Source organism: Pezoporus wallicus, unplaced genomic scaffold, assembly GCF_028554395.1.
Source record: "Pezoporus wallicus isolate ANWC-B61680 ecotype Strahan unplaced genomic scaffold, APGP_CSIRO_Pwel_v1 contig_8723, whole genome shotgun sequence".
Classification (NCBI taxonomy): Eukaryota; Metazoa; Chordata; class Aves; order Psittaciformes; family Psittacidae; genus Pezoporus; species Pezoporus wallicus.
Window position 1 is genome coordinate 453,363 of NW_026635404.1, and position 12,490 is coordinate 465,852.

The 12,490-nt window shown below is 42.2% G+C and overlaps 1 long non-coding RNA gene across 2 annotated transcripts in view; it reads left to right on the forward strand.

Annotated features, from left to right (window-relative positions):
• The window catches only part of LOC130606721 (uncharacterized), a 41,235-nt gene that overhangs the window by 3,745 nt on the left and 25,000 nt on the right, over positions 1-12,490 (forward strand). For both annotated transcript variants that reach the window (XR_008974039.1, XR_008974040.1), the window contains exons 2-3: positions 5,332-5,491; positions 7,255-8,291. This is a non-coding gene — a long non-coding RNA (uncharacterized LOC130606721). The remainder of the gene's footprint in view (positions 1-5,331; positions 5,492-7,254; positions 8,292-12,490) is intronic.

The following is a 12,490-nucleotide window of genomic DNA, read 5'->3' on the forward strand; positions in this document are numbered from 1 at the left end:
TGCTGCATGGGATTCCAGAGACAAATCATGGGCTGAAGATCAGACATGCATTAAAATGATAATAAAAAGTTTTGTTTGCATGGGCACTCCCTCATGGGAATGGCTGCCAGAGGCAGAAGAAATGGAACAGGGAATTGCAAGGGCTTTGTCCTCTTTCTTTAAGCTCACAAAATCCATGCACTTACCTTGGAGCCTTCCTTGGAAACAGGTCAGACTTGTCTCTGGGAGATTTTATAGTGTCTCATCTGCAGATGCTCCTTCTTTCTTCGGTCAAAACATTTCTGGCAAACCTTCTTTGGCAAAGCATTGTCTGGCAAAATAAGGGCATAATTTTCATTTGATTTGAATGATATAATTAGAACATTTTTATATCTTACTGTGTGAATACATCTATAAATAATTTGCCGAGAGTGTTAAGAAGAGAATCTAGACTACTCAAGGCACTTAGAGAACTTGGATGCAGGGACTTATGATTCCTCTTGCTGGCTTTCTCAGTGATTTGCTGATTGGCCCATGGGAGTTTCCTGGGTATGCTTATACCACAACTTTTCAGTCATGCAATGGTGATGATAACATTTGTGATGCTTTGAAAACATGTGCATTGAGAAAAACAGGAAAAGTATGTCAAAAAGCAGCAAATAATTGTTCTTGAGACACTTTTCCGTGGTATTTTCTAAAAAGTAGAAGTCAAAATGTAGTACAGCTGAGGTTTCTGTGTGGGACACCCTCAATAGCTGAAAGAGTTTGAAATACAGTGAGTTGGAAGCCTGAACAGAAGTAATGGGAGACTCTGCTTTGAAACACAGCTCCTGAATAGGATCCTGAGCTGACTTCTGAGATATCAAATTAAAATACACGCTTGTGCTTGCATAGATAGTTTTGTGCATATTTCATGTAAAAAGTGATTTCCCAGAAACTGCTTTCTCACTGTTCACACTCTTATTATTTGCATTTGACCTATGTTTGCTCCTATATTATCTGCATAAATAACCAGCTTCCTCTGTCAAATCTGAAGTTCCAGAGGCACCAATAGCCTTTCCTTACCTCTAACTCTCCAAAACAATGTGGCTTAGCCTGCCATGTTCATACATACAATCACACATATCACCTCAGCATATAGTTCTAGATACTATGCATTGAGAAATCCTCAATCTAGCACTGCCTTGCCATCAAAATATAATATTTACACATTCACAGTCCCAGAAAGCTTTGTACCAAAGCATTAGAGGTAGCAGCCAGTCCTACATAATGCTCATGGATTGGGAAAAGGAGATTTGCTGGTAGTCCAAACTGATCTAGTTTTAGGAAATGTTGTAATGACTTAAACCTCTTCAGATTCTCCATATCTAAACACATGTATAAACACATGCTTCTCCTGGTCATTTACATTTCAATCATTAAAATAGCTTAGCAAATGATACAGGGAAGAGTTAGAAAAACAATGTCTGGTGTCCAGTGTAATATACAGCATCAGATGATGCCCTGTGCTGTAGGAGCCCCTTCTAAGGGTGCTCTGGCACTACAGCACCCACATTTTGGGCCCCAGACTGGAATCCAAACCCAGAGCTTACTACACAAGGTACAGAGATAGTTGAATCTCTCAGAAGGCTAATATTTTCACATAGATTAGGAAGAAGAGCTGCCCATTACCATAGAACTAGCATGGTAATTTTTAATTCTTGTCCAGTGCAAAACAGCAGTGTAGAGGGCATTTGACATCTTATTCAGTCACACAACCTTCACAAAATGATCTGTTATAGAGGAACAGAGGTCTGCCAAATTTCCATCTATGTCCAGCTGCCATGCACAGATTCTTGGAGAAAGGTGTTGGGAACATATACTGCCTTGTCTTCCTTTTTGGTTGAACAGCAAATTTATACCAAGTAGACTACACTCAAGAGAAGTGGAACTTGTCAAGCTGAATTCCTTTTAGCTCTTGGCACGTCCAGCACTGAAGCCCTTTGTTAATGTTTTTCCATGCTCATGCTGTTCAGGGAATTCAGGTCCCTCAAGTTTCCTGCTTCAGGCGCTTCAGAAGTCTCTTCTCATTTCTTAAGTAACACCAACTGCTATTGAGATAACTAGTAGACTGCTAGAGCAATTAATGTGACACTAATAGGAGACCCCACTACTACTCCACATAAATGGGCAAGTGTTATTTTAGATTGTAGTACCAAAACTGTATTTGCAGACACTGTCAACAAATGCTTCATGAGTTAGAGTATAAAGGAAAAGCAGCGTTGGCTTACCTGGTTTAAATACAGACTTGGACATAGTTAAAAATAAAGCTGTTTAAGGATTGATCTGTGGCAATATATGTTATATAACATCCTCTGAGGAGTTACAATAGCCCCCAAAATCCTACATGATTGTGTTTTAAAGCACATACAAATAAGGAATCAAAGGGAAGTGGTTAAGTTTTAATGATATCATAGTAGAGGTCCAGGTCAAAGATTGCCAGAAGAGAACTGATAAAGAAAACAATCACTTCATCATAGAAACCAGTCAGGTTAATCAAGTATGATTACTTTCCCTGTTAGATACATGTTGGCTGTTTTCAGTTATCTTCTAGTCCTTCACATCATTAGAAATAAATACCAACGACGTATTTGTGACCTTTCAAATAACTAAAGTGAAACTGAGCAGCTTACAGTTTCACTGCTTTTTTTAAAAAATGGGCATAACATTAGCCTTTTTCTAGTCATATGGGACCTTCCTTGTGTGTCATCATTTTTCATTAATGATAAACATAGGCTTTGCAATTACATGGGTGAACTCCTTTAACATCCTTTAATGAGACAAACCCACCCCATAGGTATGAATACATCCAGCTTCTCTTAGTAATTCCAGCTTCACTAGGTAACAGGTTAGGACTTACTCACTGTTGGCTACCCCTTTGCTTCTCAAGCTCCACTGGAAGATGCAGATGCCTGGGGACAAGTTTGTCTATAAAGACTGATGCAGAAAATGTGCTACATACTTAAGTGCTTTCTGTATCATCTCTCAGTAGGTGGTCTTCCACATTCAGCAGTAGAAAGATATTTTCTTTGAACTCCCTTCTGCATCATTCATTCAGAACCCTTATGCTTAATGTCTCCAAGTGCCCAAGCCTTGTTTTATATTCCTATTTTTGTTACCAGTCCTTGCCTGAACCTCTCATACACTTCTGTGTTTTAGTTCAAGAAGTTTGCTGCTTCCTAAGATCAAAATCCCAGTCTTCCTGCAGAACAAGGTAGTTTGTTCCTGAGGTGTCCATAATTTTCCTTAAAACCCTAACGATCTCTCCTGAGCAGTGTTCTCTTTCACAGCTGCTGCCAAATGTGTTCTAACTAGCAGTTCCCTGAATACAACAAATTCCAGTCTTATGAACTGTAGAGTGTTAATTCTGTTGCTTACCTCCTCAGCTTTCCACTAGATCCTTCACTCAGTCATCATGTGGTTGCTGCAGCCTGAGCTGTCATCTAGGATCATATTTAACCCTGCTTCCAACACTCAGCATTGCCCATCCAGTATTTACACTAGGATATTGTCATTAGCACAGTCTAAGAACTTTGGGCATTAGTTTCCCAGTGCTGTTGCCCTCCTAGCAGATGTCCAGATGGAATCCTCCCAAAGGCTGAAATCCTCCCAAAGGCTGAGGGGACTTCTGCCTTTCTAGAGTTGTAGAAATATTCCTTTACTACGTTGTCTTGGTTGGGTGGCCTATAACAGATCACATCACAATATCCCTCATTTTCCTCCTGTCTCTGACAGATTCACTCTGGAGCTTTGCACAAGGAAGATGCACTTTGACATAAAGTTGTCCTCATCTTCCCTGTCTATTGTTCCTAAACAATCCATATCCTCCTATCACCATGTTCTAGTAGTGTATACTATCCCACCAAATCTGCATGATTCTGACCATGTTCCCTTTCTCCCTTGCAATTTGCAGCTATTCCTCTGCAACTTCTGGGCTTAAGGCTTGTTCCCATGATGAAGCTGATTTTACACCCTTGTCACCAGGTTAGTAGTCTCATTGCAAAGAGCCCTTTCTTTCTTATTTCTCAAATACAGATGTCCAAAATGCTAGAAGAACTCAAAAATGAAGTTGCTAAGCTTCCAAACATGGCGTGTAAGCTCCTACTTAAAAATCCATTTCGATATCACAGGACTGGCAGATGACCAATGTAATCCCATGGTATTAAAGCGGCTTACGAGGAAATCAAGGGATATACAGTATGGTGAGGCTGATGACTATACTGGACAAATCAGTAGAAATTATAATAATGAAATTAAAAGATACAGGAAAAATCAACAGTCTTTCATAGGTATTTGTAAAGGGAAGTCTTACTTCACAAACCTGCTTGCTTCTTTGAAGGCATGTATATTTAACTACAAAGACTGCGTCTGTAATGCTAAATAAATCTGCTCTTGAGTGCAGTCTCTGGTATCAGGCAAAATGGTACAGGGTGCCTTGCAGCCAACCTTCACTGCTTGTGACCACCAGAATTGTCTGGTTGTATCCATACTGCATAACCCTTGGCTTGGGTCTCAGCCCATGCCTACTTTCTCTTTCACACCAACTAAATTAAGTATCAAGCTGAAGCTTCTCCCCTGGTGATTTTAATAGGTAACATTAAACAGTGGTATAGAGGGAAAACCGTAAACTGCAGCACTGGGTGCATGCACACTGCTCACAAAAATGGAGCATTAACTATCAGCAGTTTTCAAAAGGAAACCAACCTTACCCTATGGAATAGATCTGGAGGGACTAGAAAAAAGAAAACAAGAGAAGAAAACAACAGAGAGAAGAGAGATAAAAGGAGGGAGAAAAGAAAACAAGATCTAAACTTTTACCCTTTCCCCCACATGTTCTTTATGGACGATAAAGATTATATTAATTCGTATTTGCAGGCAAACTAACTTGAAGATTTTTCTTCCATAGATTTAAAAATCCTGGTCATATGGACACTCAAATAGGTATCTTGGAATAAGCTCTGGGATATACACCAACTGCTTTGGATCTGTTTTAGTTCGTAGGGATTATCAATCCCACACAAGTGATTAATTTTTGTTACATGGCCTATTAGGCATTCCAGCTTCTTGCAAAGAGTAATCTGTAATTTGACTTACCAGATCCAGACTCCAAACAGATTTAGCTCCACAGTTCTCAGTGAGTTAGGCCACAGAAAACTGGCCAATTTCCTCTGTCCAAGCATGGGGCAACTGAGACACTACATGTCCTTGGGAACCATGTATCTGCTGAAAAAGGCAGCTATGCCCTGATGCAAAACAAAGAGGGAGATGGATCCAGACATTGACTTCCTACCACTTCTGTTTCCATCCCTATAGGGTCTGGAACTCACTGGGAGTAGAAGCAAACCACAGCACAGTTAAAAGAGAATGAGAGATATCCCTGGATACAGATGGTCCTGCACAGACACATGGTGTGGGCAAAGTGCTGGAGTGATGCCACCCAAGATTGCTGAAAAGCGATCCCATCCCACTTTCTGTAAGTCCCCACAATGTGATTTCCATTCTGTTTTGTTCAGTGAGCATGAGCTGGGGAGAAAGAGCGTGGTGAAAGTCGAGCACCATCAAAGGCACTTGAGTTTGTGGCCCAATGGAAACCTCACTCCCTGCTCTGCTTCTTAGAGCAGCAGGAGCAGCAGCCTTATAACCTACCTAGTTAGAAAGATATTAGAGGAGTAGTATCTCCATGTCACTGTCATGGAACCACCTTCAGGCCTCCACTCCTTCAACCACTGACCAAAGTGACCTGGACCTCCTGGCCAGTTGTAATATCAGGAAAAGAAGCATGATTGCAAGCCTCCAGCCTCCATTTTCAAGCCCATTGGTCTTCTGCCCAGAGAGAAGCAAACCCAGCTGGCCCATCTGGGAATCAACCAGTAAAGTTCTAGAAGGCACCTTCTTGGGTCTCAGTATGTGTGGTATGAATTATAACCTTGGCAGCAGTGAATTCCAGTACAGGAAGGTAGCTGAGCTAAGTCTTTGAAAGAGCACATCAAGGTCACCCTCACAATAGCATTCAGTACCTTTGTTACTCTCATTAGGTCCTTTAACAATTCAGCCATTCTAGACCAGCTACGCCGTGGATTTCATAGACATTTTGTCAGGGGTGCATCCAGTTGGTGGATATCAAAACAGAATATTCCGATCCATAGAATCTCCCCACCAAATGGAGGGTGCTTTCCAAAAAATAAGTAGTTCCCTCCTTTGCACTGAGCTTGCCCATCTCTCCCATGCTGCTTTTCCTGAAGATTGTCACCAATGGTATTAAATTCTTATCCCCTGCAAAAGTGGAGAGAGTTTATTCACATAAACATACATATATGAAAGTATGTGCTTTTTTTTTATTTGTAGGTTGCTCTGTTGAGTTAGGTAATTTATAGTTCTCTAGTAGGCAATAAGATCTTTGATCAGCTTTAACAGCCTTTTCTGTTAAATCACACCTCCAGCAGCATATTTAAGATTCCTTTCATCATCCTGCGAATTTTAGTTGAGAAGCTCAATATTCCAAATTTAAGATTTTTTCCATATTGTCTACGTTGTAGCCTATGGTGAGATGAGCACTCAACTCCCACTTACCAGACAGGGCAAGATTCCCAGGTGAAGAGATAGATCAGATTATCTGTGTTCTACAGAAGCCACAGGGAGCACTGTACAATCTGAGTTCCATGAACAAAGTATCTGTGCTGCAGAGATTACCAATGACTAACTGGATACATTTACCAGTGCTTGAAGTGTTTAGGTGGCTGTTGTTCAGGAGGAAAAGCTCTAATTCCATCCATATTCATAAATCTGCATAGACCAGATGCTGAGGAAATAGTGCAAAGTGGAACCCAGGCTGGAGACTAGAGCATGATGCAGATACTTGTAAAGTATTGCAGACAGAAAGAAAACCATGTATGGCAATGTGACACCTAGCTACTAAAAGATCACTTTCTGGTGTTATGCTGCTTCTTTCCAGATTCTATAACTCATACAGAGTAGAATAGCATCAACCCCAGAATATATGGCATCATTTCTATTCTGGAATAAGTACATTAACATATAGCACTTTCCAGGTGAAAAAAAAAATTACAAAAACCAAACCACCAACACTCTCTAACAGCAGAGGCCGAGATAGTGACAGACCTGAGAGATACAAAAATGCCGTGGAAGAGAGCTACACTTATGACTCTTCTAGAAAGAACAAAGTTACAGGATGGAGTCTGAATTTCCCTGACTTCCTCATAATTTTGCTCGTTGCAGGATTTTTAGCTTTCAAGTGCTGTTGTTGGCCATGCTGTCATTATGGTAGGACGTATCTAGACATATCAGTTCTCTCTAAGGCTGTCATGGACAGTCTGACAAAGAATGCCCAGCCTCTGCTGGCCTCTGTGTAAAATGAGAGCTCACAGGAATGTTAGCACAAGACAAGCAGAAATGTCAGAACACTGCTCTGTAGCAAAACTGTTCATCCCTACACTTCTGCTAGGATGTGGCTGGACACTGAACTCTAGAGATGGTAAGAGCACATTTTCCATATTAAAAGTTTCTTTATCAATTCAATGTAGATTTGCAAAGGTGCATGCTTTCAACATTGTGTGCAGAATGTGCTCAGTCCATATTTTTGATGTGTCACTGCTTAGGAAATGTGCCATTAAACTAACATTTCTGATAAATGTGGCTGAAAGAATAGGCTGAGAGAATTGCTGGAAGCTGTAAGTGATGTCCCAGGAAGAACTACTGAGGATCATAGCTACCGAGACTTGAAACATGCTAGTTTTTAAATAGTGTGCACCACCCATGGCAAATGTAAGCAAAAATGCAGGGTCTACATGTGAGCACTTGGGAAGACAAGCTGATGTCACTGGCTAGCCAGACCAGGGCTATAATAGCCTTGCTATCCCCTGTCCCTTCTGCTCTATTCAGAAACTAAGTCTGCAGATCTTAACACAGTTGGGATTTACCTTCACTGCATGTCAAGGAAAGTGAGTGCATCCATCCCAGGGGGAATTTCGATGACTAATTTGTCTCTAAGTAGTTTCTCACAGTGTATTCTTGGAAGTTCTCAGCATGAGTTAACTGAACATGAGAGTCAAATAATACCCACAGCCCGGGATTAGAGGATGGGCAGCTTTCAAATGTGCACCCACCATAGGTGCCCATTACTCACACTCCTTCTGTCTCCACAGCTAACATCAGTGGAAAAGATCTGGGCAGTAAATTCTGGCCAAGGAGATGACATTCAGGATGCCCTGTCTATCACCCATCAAAGCAGCTGAGGGTCTCCTGTTACACAGCAGGTGAGTGGGGTGGGCAAGCTGTGTGACCACTTGGGTGGAAAAAGGTAATTGAAAGAGCAAGCTGTCGGAAGAGGAGGAAGGAAGGGGAAGGAAAAGAAAGTAAGGAGGAAGCATGACATTAATCCCTGCAGGCAACTGTAGCATAACCTAAAATAAACTGCACTTATGAGATCAAAGGTCCATGTCTTTGAAAGTGATGCCCAGGAAGGAGTGTCTTCTTGCCTAAGGCAACGTAGAGCAGCACTTCTCTAAATACTCAGTAATTTGTATTGTACGGCGGGCAGGACACCATACCTGAGTATTTAAAAGCTCATGATGGATTTTTAGCTGATTAATTTCTCCTAACATTTTTTGAACCCATGAACTCTTCCCTGGACATATGGCAGTTTACTGTCATACTCTACAAAGGCTAACTCATAGAAAGCAAACATTCTTGTATGCAATTGAATTCACTTTATTATTATCTTAGACTGTTAGAAATAATATATCTTCTTTGCACTTTATCCAAATTCTTATATCGTCACATATCTGAGGAAGTAAAAATAGCGATTTAACTGAAGAGAGAATCTCGCAGATGCCAAGTTAGACTATGCTACAGTTAATCTCCAGTACATATTTATACTACAACAGGATTTTCTTCTTGTAGTATTTCAAGGGACATTTTTTTTTTCCAAACACTATGGCTCCTGTCACTTTAGAGACTCTACCACAGCCTCCTATGTAAAATCAGCAGACAGATTTCCTTGGTGTCAGCATAAGTGTTTCCTTAATTTCTCTCTGCATCCTTCTGAGATGGCAAGGGAAAGATACAAGTCCCTGCTCCTCCTGAAGGGCAAATCAGTTGTGTAAGGCAGAACAGCTCCAGCAGGAGACAGTGATGGTGACATGCCACCAGATAGCCTGGAATAGCTAGCTGAGGAGGTAACAATGTCCCTCTAGTCTAGGAGTTCATAGAGGATCTGAGATCCTCTGCCATGGGGCAGCAGTTCTGTTGAACATATGCAATGTTTCCAATTTAAACTTTCTCTTCAGTTCTGTCTTTTACAGCCACTTTGGAGCAATATGTTATGGCAATAAATAACCAAGAGGAAGGAATCCTTGGTTTTCCTCCCCCTGGTATGCTATTTGCATCCTGGTAATTCATCATAATTTACGGCCTCCTCAAGAGAGGAGTGCTGTTAATTCAGCATGAAAGAAAACCTGACAATACAACTTTTTTTCCTTTATGTTCCAGCTATATGAGATGTACCCTGTTTAGGTTACCACATTGCTAAAATTCATATTGCATCACTAGAGAGGTATTTTTTTACAAGTTAAAGAATTCTTAAAAACAGTGTCATAACAAGAGTTCTCATATTTAAAGGGTGATTACACTGTGTCTTAAATTAAAGGCAGATTATTTACCCTATATATATAACCTAAAGTACATACTAAATATAAATTTAAATCAGTTAAATTCAATTAAATTACTTTACATTATTAAATTGATATATTAATGAATTAAGAAATAATTTTAATTAGTCCATTTTTAAAGTTTAATTACATATAAATTTATAAATCAAATACTCATCTTAGCGAGTATTCCCCAAACAAAACTTGTTGTTCAGGGAAGCAAATAAACAGAACCTTAAAATGGGAACTCTTTCCAACTGGGAAAAGGAGCTTTTAATAGATAAAAATAAAATTTCAGGTATTAACACATCTACATAAGTTTGCTGGGTATGAGGCAAAGTGGGGTATATACACCTTCTCAGAAATTCTAGCACCTTAGCACCTTTCCTAGGCAAGATCAGTAGCTGACTATGAAATTAAACATAAAAATAGACATGATGAGCATCACAGTTTCAGTTGCATGAAAGCTGTTGATACACTTGCTATTTTTCTATAAAAGCGCATATGATACCATCCATATCTAGACAGCCTATCAGAGATGCATGTCTAAAACAGAGACTTAAAAGCACAGAGTAAAGGAGATGATGAACTATTATACATCTTCTATTCTACCATACACTTTTTCTCATTCAAATATTTCCTTAATATTTACTCCAAGTCCTTTTCACTTCAAATGAAACAGTTACAGTCCTGGCAATATAACATTCTATGTTCCTTACTGAAAATCTTTTTCATTTGAAAAAAAATATTTTCATACTCCTATACCCAGTCTTAACATTTATTGTCTCGTAACTTAAAATATGAAGCTCTATCCATACCTTTTTTTCTACGTCACAATTTTCATATTTGTCATTCTGGCTTCTTTCCTCCTTACTCTTAAAATGACATTTATTTTTCAGAAGAAGTCTACAAATTAAGCTCTATTAGGGATACTGTGGACTACCACTGAGATTAGCCATTGCTGAGGAAAGCAAACATTCACATCCAGCAGTATAGAAAGGATACTTATACCAATATGTGCAGTAATGAGGTGAACCATTTTTGCAACGGTTTGATATTGTTGAGCTGGATAAAATGGTGCCCTTGATTCCTTTTCTCCTGCTCTCAGATGACAAAGCCCATGCATTTCCCCGTCTGATTTCATCCTCCAAAAGTACTTTGTTTACCTTCATTAAATTTCCTTCTGAAAATCAGAGGATACTTACTCCAATTTTCCAGAGCTACTTTTAAGTCTGGTCTCACTATGCCCTGCAAAGTTCTTAGATACCACCTTTCCCAAAGGGCACACTACCAGTGGCTGCTCCTGTCAGCTCAGGGTCTTTTCGCTCAGAACTATGTCCCTAGCAGTTCCAGGGCCCATTCCAGCTGTCTTTGTCCTGTCCCAGTGGAGAGCACACGAGACTGCCTGACCCAGCAGGCTGGGGTTTAAGCCGCCCGCCTGACTGCCGGCCTGCAGCGACCACGCACCCACAGAGGAGGCTCCACCTCGGCGGCTCCATGGTGCCACCCCCTGGCAATGGGGCCTCGGGCCCGGCTGGGCTCCGTGGGACTGACAGGAGCTGCTGCAGTCCTGCCGCCGGTGCTGTGGGAATGAAGCCACCGTGTTTCTGCCAAGGATCCCTAAAAGCACTTGTCTGTCCCTTCAGTGCCAGGTGACAAGACCAAGCTGAGAATAAAGCTGGAGGGGCCGTGTCCTCTGAGCCGCAGTGCAAGTGCTGAGGCGAAAGGCACAGCCTCCGGCCCAGCTGATGTCTCTGGGCCTCCATTTCCTCAGCCTGATTGCTGCTGGTGACCGCATCAGGCAGTGACTCCGGCTCTACCGAGCTCTCCCAAGGGCTTGTGGAGCCAGGCTGCAGGCAGAGCTGGGTCTCCATAACCACCCTGTGGCGGCCACCGGTCTGGGCGGGGCTGCTTCTGCAGCCCTGATGCTCCAGTGGCCCTTGAGGGATCTCTGGTGTACAGCACAAATGTCTCCCTGCAGTGTGAAAGCACAGCCGGAGCAAAGGAAGAGCCATGTCCTTCTGCAGGGCTGATGAACCATGGAGCAAGCCCTGCCTCTGCCTTCCTCCTCACCCAGACAGGGACTCAAGAGGAGACAGCTGTAAAATCGTGCATGATCAGAGCTATGGCAAAGCTCACCTTTTACATTCACTGTTTTTCAAGAGAAGGGATGCCTCCATCCACCCCAAAGTGGGCCCTGGCTGACTGCTGGAAGGACCTGGGCAGCTGCTGTGTTCCCCTTGGGACAGCATGTCCAATGGGGGGCACGGTGAGCACCCAGGTGCTCTTGATCTGTCTCTTACCAGAGAGAGCACCCTCATGCCTGCTTCTGGTTTTTAACCTTTCCGCTCAGGAAGGAGCTGTGCCCGAGCAAGTCTCCCAGGGGTAAGAATAGCATCTGCCATCTTAGGACACACCACAGTTGTCCAGCTCCTGCATGGCAGCACGTTGTGCTGAGATATAGAAGGCAACCTACCCGCCAAGGAATGTCTTGGAGCGCTATTAGTGGAAACGGATCATCTCCACAAACAGGCATGACCCTGTGCAGGAGTCTTGTGAGAGCAGGGCTATTCTGAGCTCCTGACACTGAGGACAAGGGACACACATGACAGGCTGGTCCTCCTGGCATGGCCCACTTCCAGAGCTCTCTGTGGCCCTGTCTCCTCCCCCGGGAATGACTCTTGGGAAGGCTGATGGGTGGATTTGTGGGACCTCAGAGCCCAGGAGGAGGGGTCCAGGAGGGAGCTGGGAATTTGCTGGGGTTATCAGGCTGAACCTCAACCCATCAGCACTGCCCATGCTTACGG